Consider the following 15,332-nt stretch of genomic DNA (forward strand, 5'->3'; position numbering starts at 1 on the left):
TCAGTGATCACTTCGTTATTAAGTAGTGTATTGTTTAGCCTCCATGTGTTTGTATTTTTTACAGATCTTTTCCTGTAATTGATATCTAGTCTCATAGCGTTGTGGTCAGAAAGATACTTGATACAATTTCAATTTTTTAAAATTTACCAAGGCTTGATTTGTGACCCAAGATATGGTGTGTCCTGGAGAATGTTCCATGAGCACTTGAGAAAAATATGTATTCTGTTGTTTTTGGATGGAATGTCCTATAAATGTCGATTAAGTCCATCTTATTTAATGTATCATTTAAAGCTGTGTTTCATTATTTATTTTCATTTTGGATGATCTGTCCATTGGGGAAAGTGGGGTGTTAAAGTCCCCTACTATGGATGTGTTACTGTCGATTTCCCCATTTATGGCTCTTAGTATTTGCCTTATATATTGAGGTGCTCCTATGTTGGGTGCGTAAATACTTACAAATGTTATATCTTCTTCTTGGATTGATCCCTTGATCATTATGTAGTGTCCTTCTTTTTCTCTTCTAATAGTCTTTATTTTAAAGTCTATTTTATCTGATATGAGAATTGCTACTCCAGCTTTCTTTTGGTTTCCATTTGCATGGAATATCTTATTCCATCCCCTTACTTTCAGTCTGTGTGTGTCTCTAGGTCTGAAGTGGGTCTCTTGTAGACAGCATATATATGGGTCTTGTTTTTGTATCCATTCACCCAGTCTGTGTCTTTTGGTGGGAGCATTTAATCCATTTACATTTAAGGTAATTATCGATATATATGATCCTATTCCCATTTTCTTAATTGTTTTGGGTTTTTTATTGTAGGTCTTTTCCTTCTCTTATGTTTCTTTCCTAGAGAAGTTCCTTCAGCATTTGTTGTAAAGCTGGTTTGGTGGTGCTGAACTCTCTCAGCTTTTGCTTGTCTGTAAAGGTTTTAATTTCTCCATCAAATCTGAATGAGATGCTTGCTGGGTAGTGTAATCTTGGTTGTAGGTTTTTCTCCTTCATCACTTTAAATATGTCCTGCCAGTCCCTTCTGGCTTGCAGAATTTCTGCTGTAAGAGTAGCTCTTAACCTTATGGGGATTCCCTTGTGTGTTATTTGTTGTTTTTCCCTTGTTGCTTTTAATATGTTTTCTTTGTATTTAATTTTTGACAGTTTGATTCATATGTGTCTAGGCGTGTTTCTCCTTGGATTTATCCTGTGTGGGACTCTCTGTGCTTCCTGGACTTGAGTAACTATTTCCTTTCCCATATTAGGGAAGTTTTCAACTATAATCTCTTCAAATATTATTCTCAGTCCCTTTCTTTTTCTCTTCTTCTTCTGGAACCCTTATAATTCAATTGTTGGTGTGTTTGATGTTATCCCAGAGGTCTCTGAGACTGTCCTCAGTTCTTTTCATTCTTTTTTCTTTATTCTGCTCTGCAGTAGTTATTTCCACTATTTTATCTTCCAGGTCACTTATCCGTTCTTCTGCCTCAGTTATTCTGCTATTGATCCCATCTAGAGTCTTTGTAATTTCATTTATTGTGTTGTTCATCATTGCTTATTTCATCTTTAGATCTTCTAGGTCCTTGTTAAATGTTTCTTGCATTTTCTCTATTCTATTTCCAAGATTTTGGATCATCTTTACTATCATTATTCTGAATTCTCTTTCAGGTAGACTGCGTATTTCCTCTTCATTTTTTAGGTCTGATGGGTTTTTATCTTGGTCCTTCATCTGCTGTGTGTTTTTCTGTCTTCTCATTTTGCTTATCTTACTGTGTTTGGGGTCTCCGTTTTGCAGGCTGCAGGTTCATAATTCCTGTTGTTTTTGGTGTCTGTCCCCAGTGCCTAAAGTTGGTTTAGTGTGTTGCGTAGGCTTCCTGGTGGGGGGACTAGTTCCTCTGTTCTGGTGGATGAGGCTGGATCTTGTCTTTCTGGCAGGCAGGTCCACGTCTGGCGGCGTGTTTTGGGGTGTCTGTAGACTTAGTATGATTTTAGGCAGCCTCTCTGCTAATTGGCTGGGTTGTGTTCCTGTCTTGCTAGTTGTTTGGCAAATGGTGTCCAGCACTGTAGCTTGCTGGTCGTTGAGTGAAGCTGGGTGCTGCTGTTGAGATGGAGATCTCTGGGAGATTTTCGCCATTTGATATTATGTGGCGCTGGGAGGTCTCTTGTGGACCAGTGTCCTGAAGTTGGCTCTCCTACCTCAGAGGCACAGCAACAACTCCTGGCTGTAGCACCAAGTGCCTTTCATCCACATGGCTCAGGATAAAAGGGAGAAAAAAGTAGAAAGAAAGGAAGAAAGGAAGGAAGGAGGAAGAAAAGAAGGAAAGAGGATAAAATAAAATAAAGATAAAATAAAGTTATTAAAATAAAAAATATTTATTAAGAAAATATTTAAAAAAAAAATGGATGGATAGAACCTAGGACAAATGGTGAAAGCAAAGCTCTACAGACAAAATCTCACACAGAAGCATACACATACACACTCACACAAAGAGGAAAATGGGAAAAAATAATAAATCTTGCTCTCAGAGTCCACCTCCTCAATTTGGGATGATTCGTTGTCTATTCAGGCATTCCACAGATGCAGGGTACATCAAGTTGAGTGTGGAGCTTTAATCCGCTGCTTCTGAGGCTGCTGGGAGAAATTTCCCTTTCTCTTCTTTGTTTGCACGGCACCAGGGGCTCAGCTTCGGATTTGGCCCCGCCTCTGCGTGCAGGTCGCCTGAGGGCGTCTGTTCTTCCTCAGACAGGATGGGGTTAAAGGAGCAGCTGCTTTGGGGGCTGTGGCTCACTCATGCCGCAGGGAGGGAGGGATGGGGATGCGTGGTGAGCCTGCGGCGGCAGAGGCCGGCATGACGTTGCACCAGCCTGAGGCGCGCCATGTGTTCTCCCGGGGAAGTTGTCCCTGGATCCCGGGACCCTGGCAGTAGTGGGCTGCACAGGCTCCCTGGAAGAGGGGTGTGGGTAGTGACCTGTGCTCGCACACAGGCTTCTTGGTGGTGGCAGCAGCAGCCTTAGCATCTCATGCCTGTCTCTGGGGTCTGCGCTGTTAGCCGCGGCTCGTGCCTGTCTCTGGAACTCCTTTAAGCCATGCTCTTAAACCCCTCTCCTCGCGCACCAGTAAAGAAAGAGGGAAGAAAAAGCCTCTTGCCTCTTCGGCAGGTCCAGACATTTCCCCGGACTCCCTCTCGGCTAGCTGTGGTGCACCTACCACCTGCAGGCTGTGTTCACGCTGCCAACCCCATTCCTCTCCCTGTGCTCTGACCAAAGCCCAAGCCTCAGCTCCCAGCCCCGCCTGCCCTGGCCGGTGAGCAGACAAGCCTCTCGGGCTGGTGAGTGCCTGTCGGCAATGATCCTCTGTGCGTGAATCTCTCTGCTTTGCCCTCCGAACCCCTGTTGCTGTGCTCTCCTCCGCGGCTCCAAAGCTTCCCCCTCCGCCACCCCCGTCTCCGCCCGCAAAGGGACTTCCTAGTGTGTGGAAACTTTTCCTCCTTCACAGCTCCCTCCCACTGGTGCAGGTCCCGTCCCTATTGTTTTGTCTCTGTTTATTCTTTTTTCTTTTGCCCTACCCAGGTACGTGGGGAGTTTCTTGCCTTTTGGGAGGTCTGAGGTTTTCTGCCAGTGTTCAGTAGGTGTTCTGTAGGAGTTGTTCCACGTGTAGATGTATTTCTGGTGTATCTGTGGGGAGGAAGGTGATCTCCTAGTCTTACTCTTCCGCCATCTTCCTCCTGAATTCCCCAATATGTATATTTAGATTGCCCAAAGAAATGGCCTCTCTCTAGTATAATACTAGTAATATAATACTTATAAAATAATATTATTATCGTTCAAAATAAGTTACTCCCTAGAGAAGTATTCTTCTTGACAGTCATTTATGCTATCAATAAAAACCCACTCTCAGTTTCAGGTATTTTCATTTTAATGAGTTTACTAGCCGTTTCACCAAAGTGGACCTCTCACAGGAAATGCCAAACTACCTCTCCAGACAAACACACAATTGTATACTTGGACTCATAGGAAGATATTTCTTGCAGCTTTTTAAAAAGCTGTTTTGTTTTTTGTTTGTTTTTACTTTTTCCAGTTACCAAAATTTCAGAAATAAATAGGAGACTTGGAAACTCAAGGAATAAAATAGATTCCAGCCAGGGCTGAGTTAAAGATTCAAGCAATATCATCAGGTAAGTGTATTTTCAATACACCTATTAGCCTGTTTCCTCTTTTTGGCTTAATTCTCAGGAACGCTCTTCCACATGGTGACAAAAATGACTACCAAGAGTTATAGGCTTAAACACCATTATATCCTATAATCTTGATAAAAATAGAATGCCTCAGTCTTAATATTCATGGTAAAATTCCAACAATAACATGCATTGGGTTGGCCTCAGTCATATAACTTCCTGGAGGTAATTACTGTGCACAGCAAAGTAGAAATCACTGACTTTCCAGGGTTTTGTCATATGTCTACCCCTGGCAGCAAGCGAACTCAGTCCCATTGGAAATGAGTTGTTTGATGCTCCAGAAATGGAGTTTATCCAAAGGGTAATGCAAAGGAAAGCAGAAGGATAATGAATGTGACTAAGAGGGTTGAAAAAACAGGTTAGTATTTTTTGGCTGAAAAATCAAACTTTAAAATATATTATGAACTGTGATTTATATGTTACGTTCTTTTTTATTTCACTAGGCAGAAAATTCAGTACATTATGAAAGACTTAGTACCATTATCCCTGATACTTTTGTAGTGAAATATAACATACTATATTATAGCTTAATATTATATAGTAAACAAAATTCATATAGGTTATATCTGTATATTGTATACATACAAATTTGGTTATTTGCCTATTTTACTTTTGTGTTTCTAAGTTTATTCCTAAAATGGTCTATGTCTTATTCAGCTTCACATCATCAACACTTTGTGTAGTCACTATGTTATAAAGTGTGTCCATTCATTGACTGTTTTGGGTCTGCAACTCATCTGAATTTGCTTATTAGTTCTGGCAGTGTTTTGATGGAATCTTTAGTGTTTTCTCTATGTAATGTCCTGTAATCTGCAAATACTGGCAGTATTAATTTTCATTTCCAATTTGGATGCCTTTTATTTCTTTTTCTTACCTAATTGCTATGTCTAGGACCTCCAGTACTATGTCGAATAAAGTGGTGAGAGTGGGCATCCATGTCTTATTCCTGATCTTAAAGAAAAAGCTTTGAGTTTTCCACTATTGAGTATGATGTAATCTGTGGGCTTTTCATACATTTCCTTTATTATGTCGAGATATGTTCCCTTTAAATGCAGGTTATTGAAAGTTTTTATCATAAATGGATGTCAAATTTTGTCAAAAGCTTTTTTCTGCATCTTTTGAGAAGCTCATAGGATTTTTATTCTTCATTTTATTAATGTAGTATATTGCATTGACTGAGTTGTGGATGTTGAACAATTCTTGCCTCCCTGAAATAAAGGACCACTTGATCATTGTATATGATGCTTTTAGGGTATTGCTGAATTTGGTTTGCTAATATTTTGTTGAGGGTTCTTGCATTTATATTCATCAGGATTATCGGGCTGCAATTTTCTTGTAGCATCCTTGTCTGGTTTTGGTATCAGGGTAATGCTGGCCTCATAAAATGAGCTTGAAAGTGTTACTTTTCTTCTACTTTTTGGAAGATGTTAGAAGAATTGGTATTAATTCTTATTTGAATGTTTGGTAGAATTCAACAGTGAAGCTGTCTGGTCTTGGACTTTTGTTGGTTGGGAGTTTTTTGATTACTGAGTCAATCCCCTTCCTAGTAATCATTCTATTCAGGTATTCTGTTTCTTTATTATTCAGTCATAGAAGATTGTATGTTTCTAGGAAATTATCCATTTTTCCTGTTATCCAATTTGTTGGCATGCTATTGTTCATAGTAGTCTCTTATGATCCTTTGTATTTCTGTAGTATCAATTGTAATGTCTCCTCTTTCATTTTTTATTTATTTGAGCCCTCTCTCTTTTTTGCTTGGTGAGTCTAGCTAAAGGTTTGTCAGTTTTGCGTATCTTTCCAGAGAACCATCAAAACATTTTCAAGAGCCATGCATGTTATTGCAGGAGTCAGTAGTTTCTTTATTTTCTAGGTATTTTCAATGCTATAAACATAGATACATTTTTTTAAGTTAGTTAATGAACAGCTGAGTTGTTAATGAACAGCTGAGTTGTTGCCAATTAAGGGCTATTATTTAGAACATACCTATAAGCATGATTTTCTAAATCTTTACTGTGGATACATGCTTGATTTCTTTTTGGTAAATATTATGAGTATAACTGCTAAGTCTTGGGCTTCCCTGGTGGTGCAGTGGTTGAGAGTCCGCCTGCCGATGCAGGGGACATGGGTTCGTGCCCTGGTCCGGGAGGATCCCACATGCTGTGGAGCGGCTGGGCCCATGAGCCATGGCCGCTGAGCCTGTGCATCCAGAGCCTATGCTCCGCAATGGGAGAGGCCACAAAGGCCACAACAGTGACAGGCCCGCATACCACAAAAAAAAACAACAACAAAACTGCTAAGTCTTGTGATAAGTGGACGCTTAGCCTTTTAAGAAACTGTCAAACTGTTTCCAGAGTGACTGTGATGTTTTACATCCTTATACCAATAACCAACCCAGAATATAATGTCAATTTTTTATGTTAATTATTCTACTGGATGTGAAATGGTATTTAATATTTAATGCATGTTTCTCTAATAATGATGTTGAGCATCTTTAGGTGTGCTTACCAGTGACACACATAAGGGCACATACATATACTCTTTTGTGAAGTGACTATTTTAAACTTTTGACCATTTGCTACCTGTTGTTTGTCTTTTTATTATTGATTTGTGGGAGTTATCTATATATGTTTCATAGCAGCTCATGATAAATATGTTATATGAATATGTTTTCCCTGTCTTGTTTGTCACTACATTTTCTTAATGAAAATTTTGATAATCAGAAGTTGTTAGTTTTGATGAAATTCAGTTTGTCATTATATTTTATTAGATACCTTAATCTAAGATCACAAAGATATTCTAGAAGCTTTAGAGTTTTTGCTTGCTTGTTTAAATTTATCATCTGTCTCAAATTAAAAATTGTTGATAATGTAAAGTAGCAGTCCAAATTTTTGTCTTTTTCTCTCTCATACACTTACTTTATTTCCCTACACCATTTGTTTAAAAGACTTATTTTTCCCCATTGCACTTTCATTAAAAATCAATTGATGGGACTTCCCTGGTGGCACAGTGGTTAAGAATTGCCTACAAATGCAGGGGAAACGGGTTCAAGCCCTGGTCTGGGAAGATCCCACATGCCGCACAGCAACTAAGCCCATGCACCTCAACTACTGAGCCTGCACTTTAGAGCTTGTGAGCCACAACTACTGAGCCTGTGTGCCACAACAACTGAAGCCCATGCACCTAGAGCCCGTGCTCTGCAACAAGAGAAGCCACCTCAATGAGAAGCCTGCACACTGCAACGAAGAGTAGCCTCCGCTCATCGCAACTAGAGGAAGCCCACAGACAGCAATGAAGACCCAATGCAGCCAAAATAAATAAATTTAATAAACAAATAAATAAAAATTGTAAAATGCTAAAAAAAAATCAATTGATACTGTATATGTCAGCCCATATTCTGTTTCACGTCTCTATCCTTATACAGTATTACACTCTCTGGATCAATACAGCTCCTAGTGAGCCTCAGTAGAGTAAGTCCTTCAGTTTTCATCAAGATTTTTTGCTTATAGGCCTTTTAGATCCCATATAATTTTAGATTCAGCTTGTTGATTTCAACACACAGATTAGGACTTTGATTGAGATTACATTAAATCTGTAATTTGGTAAAAATTGACATTTTTAACAATATGGAGTTTCCAGGCAATACACTTGTTATATGTCACCATTTAATTGTTTTATTATGTTTTTTTGCCATACACGGGCCTCTCACTGTTGTGGCCTCTCCCGTTGCGGAGCACAGGCTCCGGACGTTCAGGCTCAGCTCAGCGGCCATGGCTCATGGGCCCAGCCACTCCTTGGCATGTGGGATCTTCCCAGACCAGGGCATGAGCCCGTGTCCCTTGCATCGGCAGGTGGACTCAACCGCTGCACCACCAGGGAAGCCCCATTTAATTGTTTAATTCCTCTCAGAAATGTAATGTAGTTTTCAATGTAGAGGGCTTAAACTTCTATTTATTAAACTGCTAGTGCCACTACAAATGGAATTATTTTCATACTTTATTTTCTGATTATTTAATTCTTGCGTCTAGAAATAAAACATGTTTGTATAATTACCTTTTGTCCTGTAAGCTTAATTCATTTATTCTAGTAATTTCAATGTAGATTCCATATAATTTTTCCACATATAATATCATATCAACTATGAATAAAGGCAATGTTAATTTATCTTTAAGTCTCTACATATTTAATTTTTTTCCTTGCTTTATGGTACAGGGTAGAACTTCTAGTACCCTGTGAATACAAATAGAGTGGATATCCTTTCCTTGTTTTCAGTCTTTGAAGGAAATCAATCAATACTTTACCATTAAGCATGATGTTACCATTAGATTTTTTTATAGATGCCCTTTATCAAATTCAGGGAGTACTCTTCTATTCCTAGTTTGCGAACAGTTTTCATTTTGAATTGTCATTGAATTTCATATGTCTATTTCTAAGGTCATATGTGTTTTCTCCTTCCTTCTATGCATAGGATGAATTATACTGGTTGATTTTTGAAAATTAAAACAATTTTGCATTCTTGAGAGAAATCCTACTTTATTGTGTTGTTTTATCTTCTTTTTTTACATTGATGAATTAGCTTGTACTGTATTAAAATTTTTTGCATCTATGTTCATGAGTAATATTGTACTGTACTTTCCTCATAATACCTATATCTGGTTTTGTATCAGAATAATGCTGGGTTCATAAAATAAGTTGCAAAATTTTTTCTGTCTTTTACTTTCTGAAAGTGTTTGTGTATAAATGGTGTTAGTTTTTCCCTAATGTTTTATAGAATTCAGCAATAAAAAAATGTGAATTTAGAGTTTCCTTTGCAGGAAATCTTATAATGAAAAATCAACTCTCTTCAACTGGTAGAGGATTATACAGAATTTTAAAATTTTCTTCTTGTATCAGTTCTGGCAGGTTGTGTTTTTTAGCAGATTGGTCTAACAACATCACAATTGTTAATTTACTGACATAAGTTGTTTAAAACTATACCTTATAATCATTAACACCTGTGGGATATTTAGTAAGAAATATCTTAAGATATTGGTTATTTGTATCCTCTCTGTTTTTTCCCCCAAATTAGTGTATCTAGTCATTTTCCTATTTTATTAATGTTTTCAGTGAAACAACGTTTAGCTTTATTAACTTATTTGTCTATTCTATGTTATTTATTCTCTAATATTGGTTATTTGTGCTTTTATGTTTATGTGAGTTTAATTTGCTAGGTTTTCTTAGCATCTTAACATGAAAACTTGATTACTAATGCTAAACAATTTTTTTCTAAATTAAGACTTATAAATTATAAATTTTCCCCTGAACACTCTTCAGCCGTAATTCTCTAGTTTTTTATATGTTCTGTTTTCATTGCTATGTTAAATTTGTTACCTTTGTGATTTCTTCTTACACATATAGGTTATTTAAATTTTAGTTGTTATACATTTTTTAAAAGATAGATTTTATGATATGTGAATTTTGAGATCTGTTATAAAAATTTGTTACTAAATTTCCAAATATTTAGGGCTTTTCTATTTATTTTTATCAACCAAATTTCATTGTCAAGAAAGCATTCTGTAACATTCAGTAGGAGTCCAAAAGATCTGTGTACATCTCTGTTTCAGTCTTTCCATGAACAGTCACAGGCCTGGTTGAGGAAGGCTGCATCCTGTTAAGAGCATATAGATCTTTATGGAACTTCTGTTATTTACCATAGCTTGTACCCATGTGTCAAAAAAACAGATCCAATAAATGTTAAATTGTTAGCTCCCCTTTGAAGCTACAAATTATTTAAAGATTTTTGTTGTTGTTTCTTTTGGGATTAGAGAAGACGGGAATAAGAAGTGTGTAATGAAGGATAAGAAATATTTTGTAGTGTAATAAAACTACATTTCAATAATATACTTGACATCACCTTTAATTAGCTGTATGTTCTAGGGTGTATGGGCATGAAACACTGCGGGAGGAACTGACAGAAAGATGTCAACTGTAAGAGTGAAATAATTTAAATTTTATTTAATAGCAGAGGATATTGAAACCTTTGTTTTAGAGACAGCTACAAGAAGTAAAAAACATTACAGTGTACTCTTAGTCAGTAGTGGAAACCTACCAAAGTCCTCAAGGAGATACACAGCTACAGGAAATGCCCTCATAGAATAAGTGTCTACCAGGTGTGAGAAACACCATTTGCCAATATTGGGGATTTTTCATACTCTCCTGGCCCCTTTTTTTTTATTAAGCTAGACTTTTTGAAATGCTGGCTACATGCCTGCATGCTCATGAAGTGAAATAACTAATTCAAAACAACTCCAGTGTTTTCCTGAGAGTTCATTGCTCAAGTGAGAGAATTCAAGGTCAACTTCCCACAAGTTCCCTGGTTTCCTGTTCCTTGGCAGAACCAGGCCTGTTGCCTGGCTGTGTCTATTCCTCTACACACATGACCTATGGAAGTCTGTCTGAAACTAGTCAAACAAAAGACAAAGCTAGTCAGGGCAGTTCGCCAACATCCATTTTAGTGATCAATTCAGAATGCTACGCTATCAGTTTGCTGGGACGATCAGTCAAGTTCCATTGAGCTTAATGAAAGTCAGAGATACTTCTCTGTATGACAAGTTTTGTGCTTACCTGTGCAAGCTCTAGATAAGGCATGAGCATGTGTTTAGTCACAGCTTGCTCAGTGACTGTAGAAGGTGTGAATTTATGGCATCAAAGAATTCCTAACTTTAAAAACACCAGAAAAAAAATCATTTTTCCTGATTAGCTTTTCTGGGCTCATTTTTCAGTTACTTTTCATTTCTAATTTCCCAAAAGTCTCATCACTCTCAATCTACATAGTCACAAGTTTAGCCTTACAAGCATAGATGCCGTGTAATTCTGGATCAGAACCTTTCTTCTGTGTCAAGCCAAGATACTGTGTTTGGATCAAATCCATCACTATGACCTAATTTGTTCTCGGCTCAAAAGGAAAAAAACAATCACCCTTGTTGTTAGTCTAATAGAGGTTTTTCAGCTTCCCTCAAACTAAGGAACTATTTAACCACTGAACTTTGTAATACACTAAATGGACCTAGAGTGGCTTAAAGAATTAAAGCTATTTCCTAATTTATTTCAAAGCTCATTAAGAGAAGAGTTTCCAGAAATGTTTTCCCAGGTTACTCCTATTTTAAATTTGACTTATATTATTTGTTTACATTAACACAACTTCATAAATATCTCTTGATTTTAAACACCTTTATTGGAGTATAATTGCTTAACAATGGTGTGTTAGTTTCTGCTTTATAACAAAGTGAATCAACTATACATATACATATATCCCCATATCTCTTCCCTCTTGCGACCATCCATATCCCATCCCTCTAGGTGGTCACAAAGCACAGAGCTGATTTCCCTGTGCTATGTGGATGCTTTCCACAAACTATTTTACATTTGGTACTATATATTCGTCCATGTAACTCCCTCACTTCGTCCCAGATTACACTTCCCCCTCCCCGTGTCCTCAAGTCTGTTCTTTACATCTATGTCTTTATTCCTGTCCTGCCCCTAGGTTCTTCATAACCATTTTTTTTTCTTCAGAGTCCATGTATATGTGTCCGCATATGGTATTTGTTTTTCTCTTGCTGACTTACTTCACTCAGTATGACAGACTGTAGGTCCATCCACCTCACTACAAATAACTCAATTTCATTTCTTTTTATGGCTGAGTATTATTCCATGTATGTATGTGCCACATCTTCTTTATCCATTCATCTGTCAATGGACACTTAAGTCCCTTCCATGTTCTGGCTATTGTAAATAGAGCTGCAATGAACATTGTGGTACATGAGTCTTTTTTTTTTTTCTTTTTTCTTTTTTGGTACGCGGGCCTCTCACTGTTGCAGCCTCTCTGTTGTGGAGCACAGGCTCCAGACGCACAGGCCCAGCGGCCATGCCCAATGGGCCCAGCTGCTCCGCGGCATGTAGGCTCCTCCTGGACTGGAGCATGAACCCGTGTCCCCTGCATCGGCAGGTGGACTCCCAACCACTGAACCACCATGGAAGCCCAATGAGTCTTTTTGAATTATGGTTTTCTCAGGGTATATGCCCAGTAGTGGGATTGCTGGGCTGTATGGTAGTTCTGTTTTTAGTTTTCTAAGGAACCTCCATACTGTTCTCCATAGTGCCTGTATCAATTTACATTACCACTAAAAGTGCAAGAGGGTACCATTTTCTCCACACCCTCTCCAGCATTTATTGTTTGTAGATATTTTTTTTTGTTTTTTTTGTTTATAGATATTTTGATGATCGTCATTCTGACTGGTATGAGGTGATACCTCATTGTAGTTTTAATTCGCATTTCTCTAATGATTAGTCATGTTGAGTATTCTTTCATGTGTTTGTGGGCTATCTGTATATCTTTGGAGAAATGTCTATTTAGGTCTTTTGCCCATTTTTGGATGGGGTTGTTTGTTTGTTTTTTTGATATTGAGCTGCATGTGCTGCTTATAAGCTTTGGAGATTAATCCTTTTTCAGTTGCATCATTTACAAATATTTTCTCCCATTCTGAGGGTTGTCTTTTGGTTTTGTTTATGGTTTCCTTTGCTGTGCAAAAGCTTTTAAGTTTCATTAGGTCCCATTTGTTTATTTTTGTTTTTATTTCCATTTCTCTAGGAGGTGGGTTAAAAAGGATCTTTCTGTGATTTATGTCATAAAGTGTTCTGCCTATGTTTTCCTCTAAGAGTTTGATAGTGTCTGGTCTTACATTTAGGTCTTTAATCCATTTTGAGTTTATTTTTGTGTACGGTGTTAGGGAGTATTCTAATTTCATTCTTTTACAGGTAGCTGTCCAGTTTTCCCAGCACCACTCATTTGAAGAGGCTGTCTTTTCTCCATTGTATATTCTTGGCTCCTTTATCAAAAATAAGGTGCCCATAGGTGCATGGGTTTATCTCTGGGCTTTCTATCCTGTTCCATTCGTCTATATTTCTGTTTTTTTGTCAGTACCCTACTGTCTTGAATACTATAACTTTGTAGTATAATCTGAAGTCAGGGAGCCTGATTGCTCCAGCTCCGTTTTTTTTCCTCAAGATTGCTTTGGCTATTCGGGGTCTTTTGTGTTTCCATACAAATTGTGAAACTTTTGGTTTTAGTTCTGTGAAAAATGCCACTGGTAGTTTGATAGGGATTGCATTGAGTCTGTGGATTACTTTGGGTAGTAAAGTCATTTTCACAATGTTGACTGTTCCAATCGAAGAACATGGTATATCTCTTCAACTGTTTGTATCATCTTTAATTTCTTTCATCAGTGACTTATCAGTTTTGGCATACAGGTCTTTTGTTTCCTTAGGTAGGTTTATTCTTAGATATTTTATTCTTTATGTTGCAATGGTAAATGGGAGTGTTTCCTTAATTTCTCTTTCAGATTTTTCATCATTAGTGTATAGGAATGCAAGAGATTTCTGTGCATTAAGTTTGTATCCTGCAACTTTACCAAATTCATTGATTAGCTCTAGTAGTTTTCTGGTAGCATCTTTAGGATTCTCTATGTATACTATCATGTCATCTGCAAACAGTGATGGCTTTACTTCTTCTTTTCTGATTTGGATTCCTTTTATTTCTTTTTCTTCTCTGATTGCTGTGGCTAAAACTTCCAAAACTATTCTGAATAACAGTGGTAAGAGTGGACAACCTTGTCTTGTTCCTGATCTTAGAGGAAATGGTCTCAGTTTTTCACCATTGAGAACAGTTTTGGCTGTGGGTTTGTCATATATGGTGTTTATTATGTTGAGGTAATTTCCCTCTATGTCTACCTTCTGGAGGGTTTTTATCATAAATGGGTGTTGAATTTTCTTGAAAGCTTTTTCTGAATCTATTGAGATGATCATATGGTTTTTCTCCTTCAATTTGTTAATATGGTTTATCAGATTAATTGATTTACGTATATTGAAGATGCTTGCATTCCTTGGATAAACCCCACTTGATCATGGCATATGATTCTTCTAATATTCTGTTGGATTATTTTTGCTAGTATTTTGTTGAGGATTTTTGCATCTATATTCATCAGTGATATTGGCCTGTAAGTTTCTTTCTTTGTTACATCTTTGGTTTTGGTATCAGGTTGCTGGTGGCCATGTGGAATGAGTTTGGGAGTGTTCCTCCGTCTGCTATATTTTGGAAGAGTTTGAGAAGGAGAGGTGTTATCTCTTCTCTAAATGTTCGATAGAATTGTCCTGTGAAGCCATCTGGTCCTGGGCTTTTGATTGTTGGAAGATTTTTAGTCACAGTCTCAATTTCAGTGCTTGTGATTTCTCTGTGTATATTTTCTATTTCTTTCTGGTTCAGTCTTGAAAGTTGTGCTTTTCTAAAAATGTGTCCATTTCTTCCACATTGTTGATTTTATTGGCATATAGTTGCTTTTAGTATATCTCATGATCCTTTGTATTTCTGTAGTGTCAGTTGTTACTTCTCTGTTTTTATTTCTGATTCTATTGATTTGATTCTTCTCCCTTTTTTTCTTATTGAGTCTGGCTAATGGCTTATCAATTTTGTTTATCTTCTCGAAGAACCAGTGTTTAGTTTTATTGATCTTTGCTATTTCCTTCATTCATTTTTCATTTATTTCTGATCGGATATTTGTGACTTCCTTCTTTCTGCTAACTTTGGGTTATTTTTGTTCTTCTTTCTCTAATTGCTTTAGGTGTAAGGGGTTTTGGTTCATCGTGTTTTCATTGTCGTTTGTTTCTAGGTATTTTTTGGTTTCCTCTTTGATTTCTTCAGTAATCTCTTGATTCTTTAGTAGTGTATTGTTCAGCCTCCATGTGTTTGTATTTTTTACAGATTTTTTTCCTGTAGTTGACATCTAGTCTCATAGCGTTGTCGTCAGAAAAGATACTTGGGGCTTCCCTGGTGGCGCAGTGGTTTGGGGTCCGCCTGCCGATGCAGGGGACATGGGTTCGTGCCCCGGTCCGGGAAGATCCCACATGCCGCGGAGTGGCTGGGCCCATGAGCCATGGCCGCTAAGCCTGCGCGTCCGGAGCCTGTGCTCCGCAACGGGAGAGGCCACAACAGTGAGAGGCCCGTGTACCGCAAAAAAAAGAAAAAAAAAAGAAAAGATACTTGATACGATTTCAATTTTCTTAAATTTACCAAGGCTTGATTTGTG

Source organism: Phocoena sinus, chromosome 12 (assembly GCF_008692025.1).
Source record: "Phocoena sinus isolate mPhoSin1 chromosome 12, mPhoSin1.pri, whole genome shotgun sequence".
Taxonomy (NCBI): domain Eukaryota; kingdom Metazoa; phylum Chordata; class Mammalia; order Artiodactyla; family Phocoenidae; genus Phocoena; species Phocoena sinus.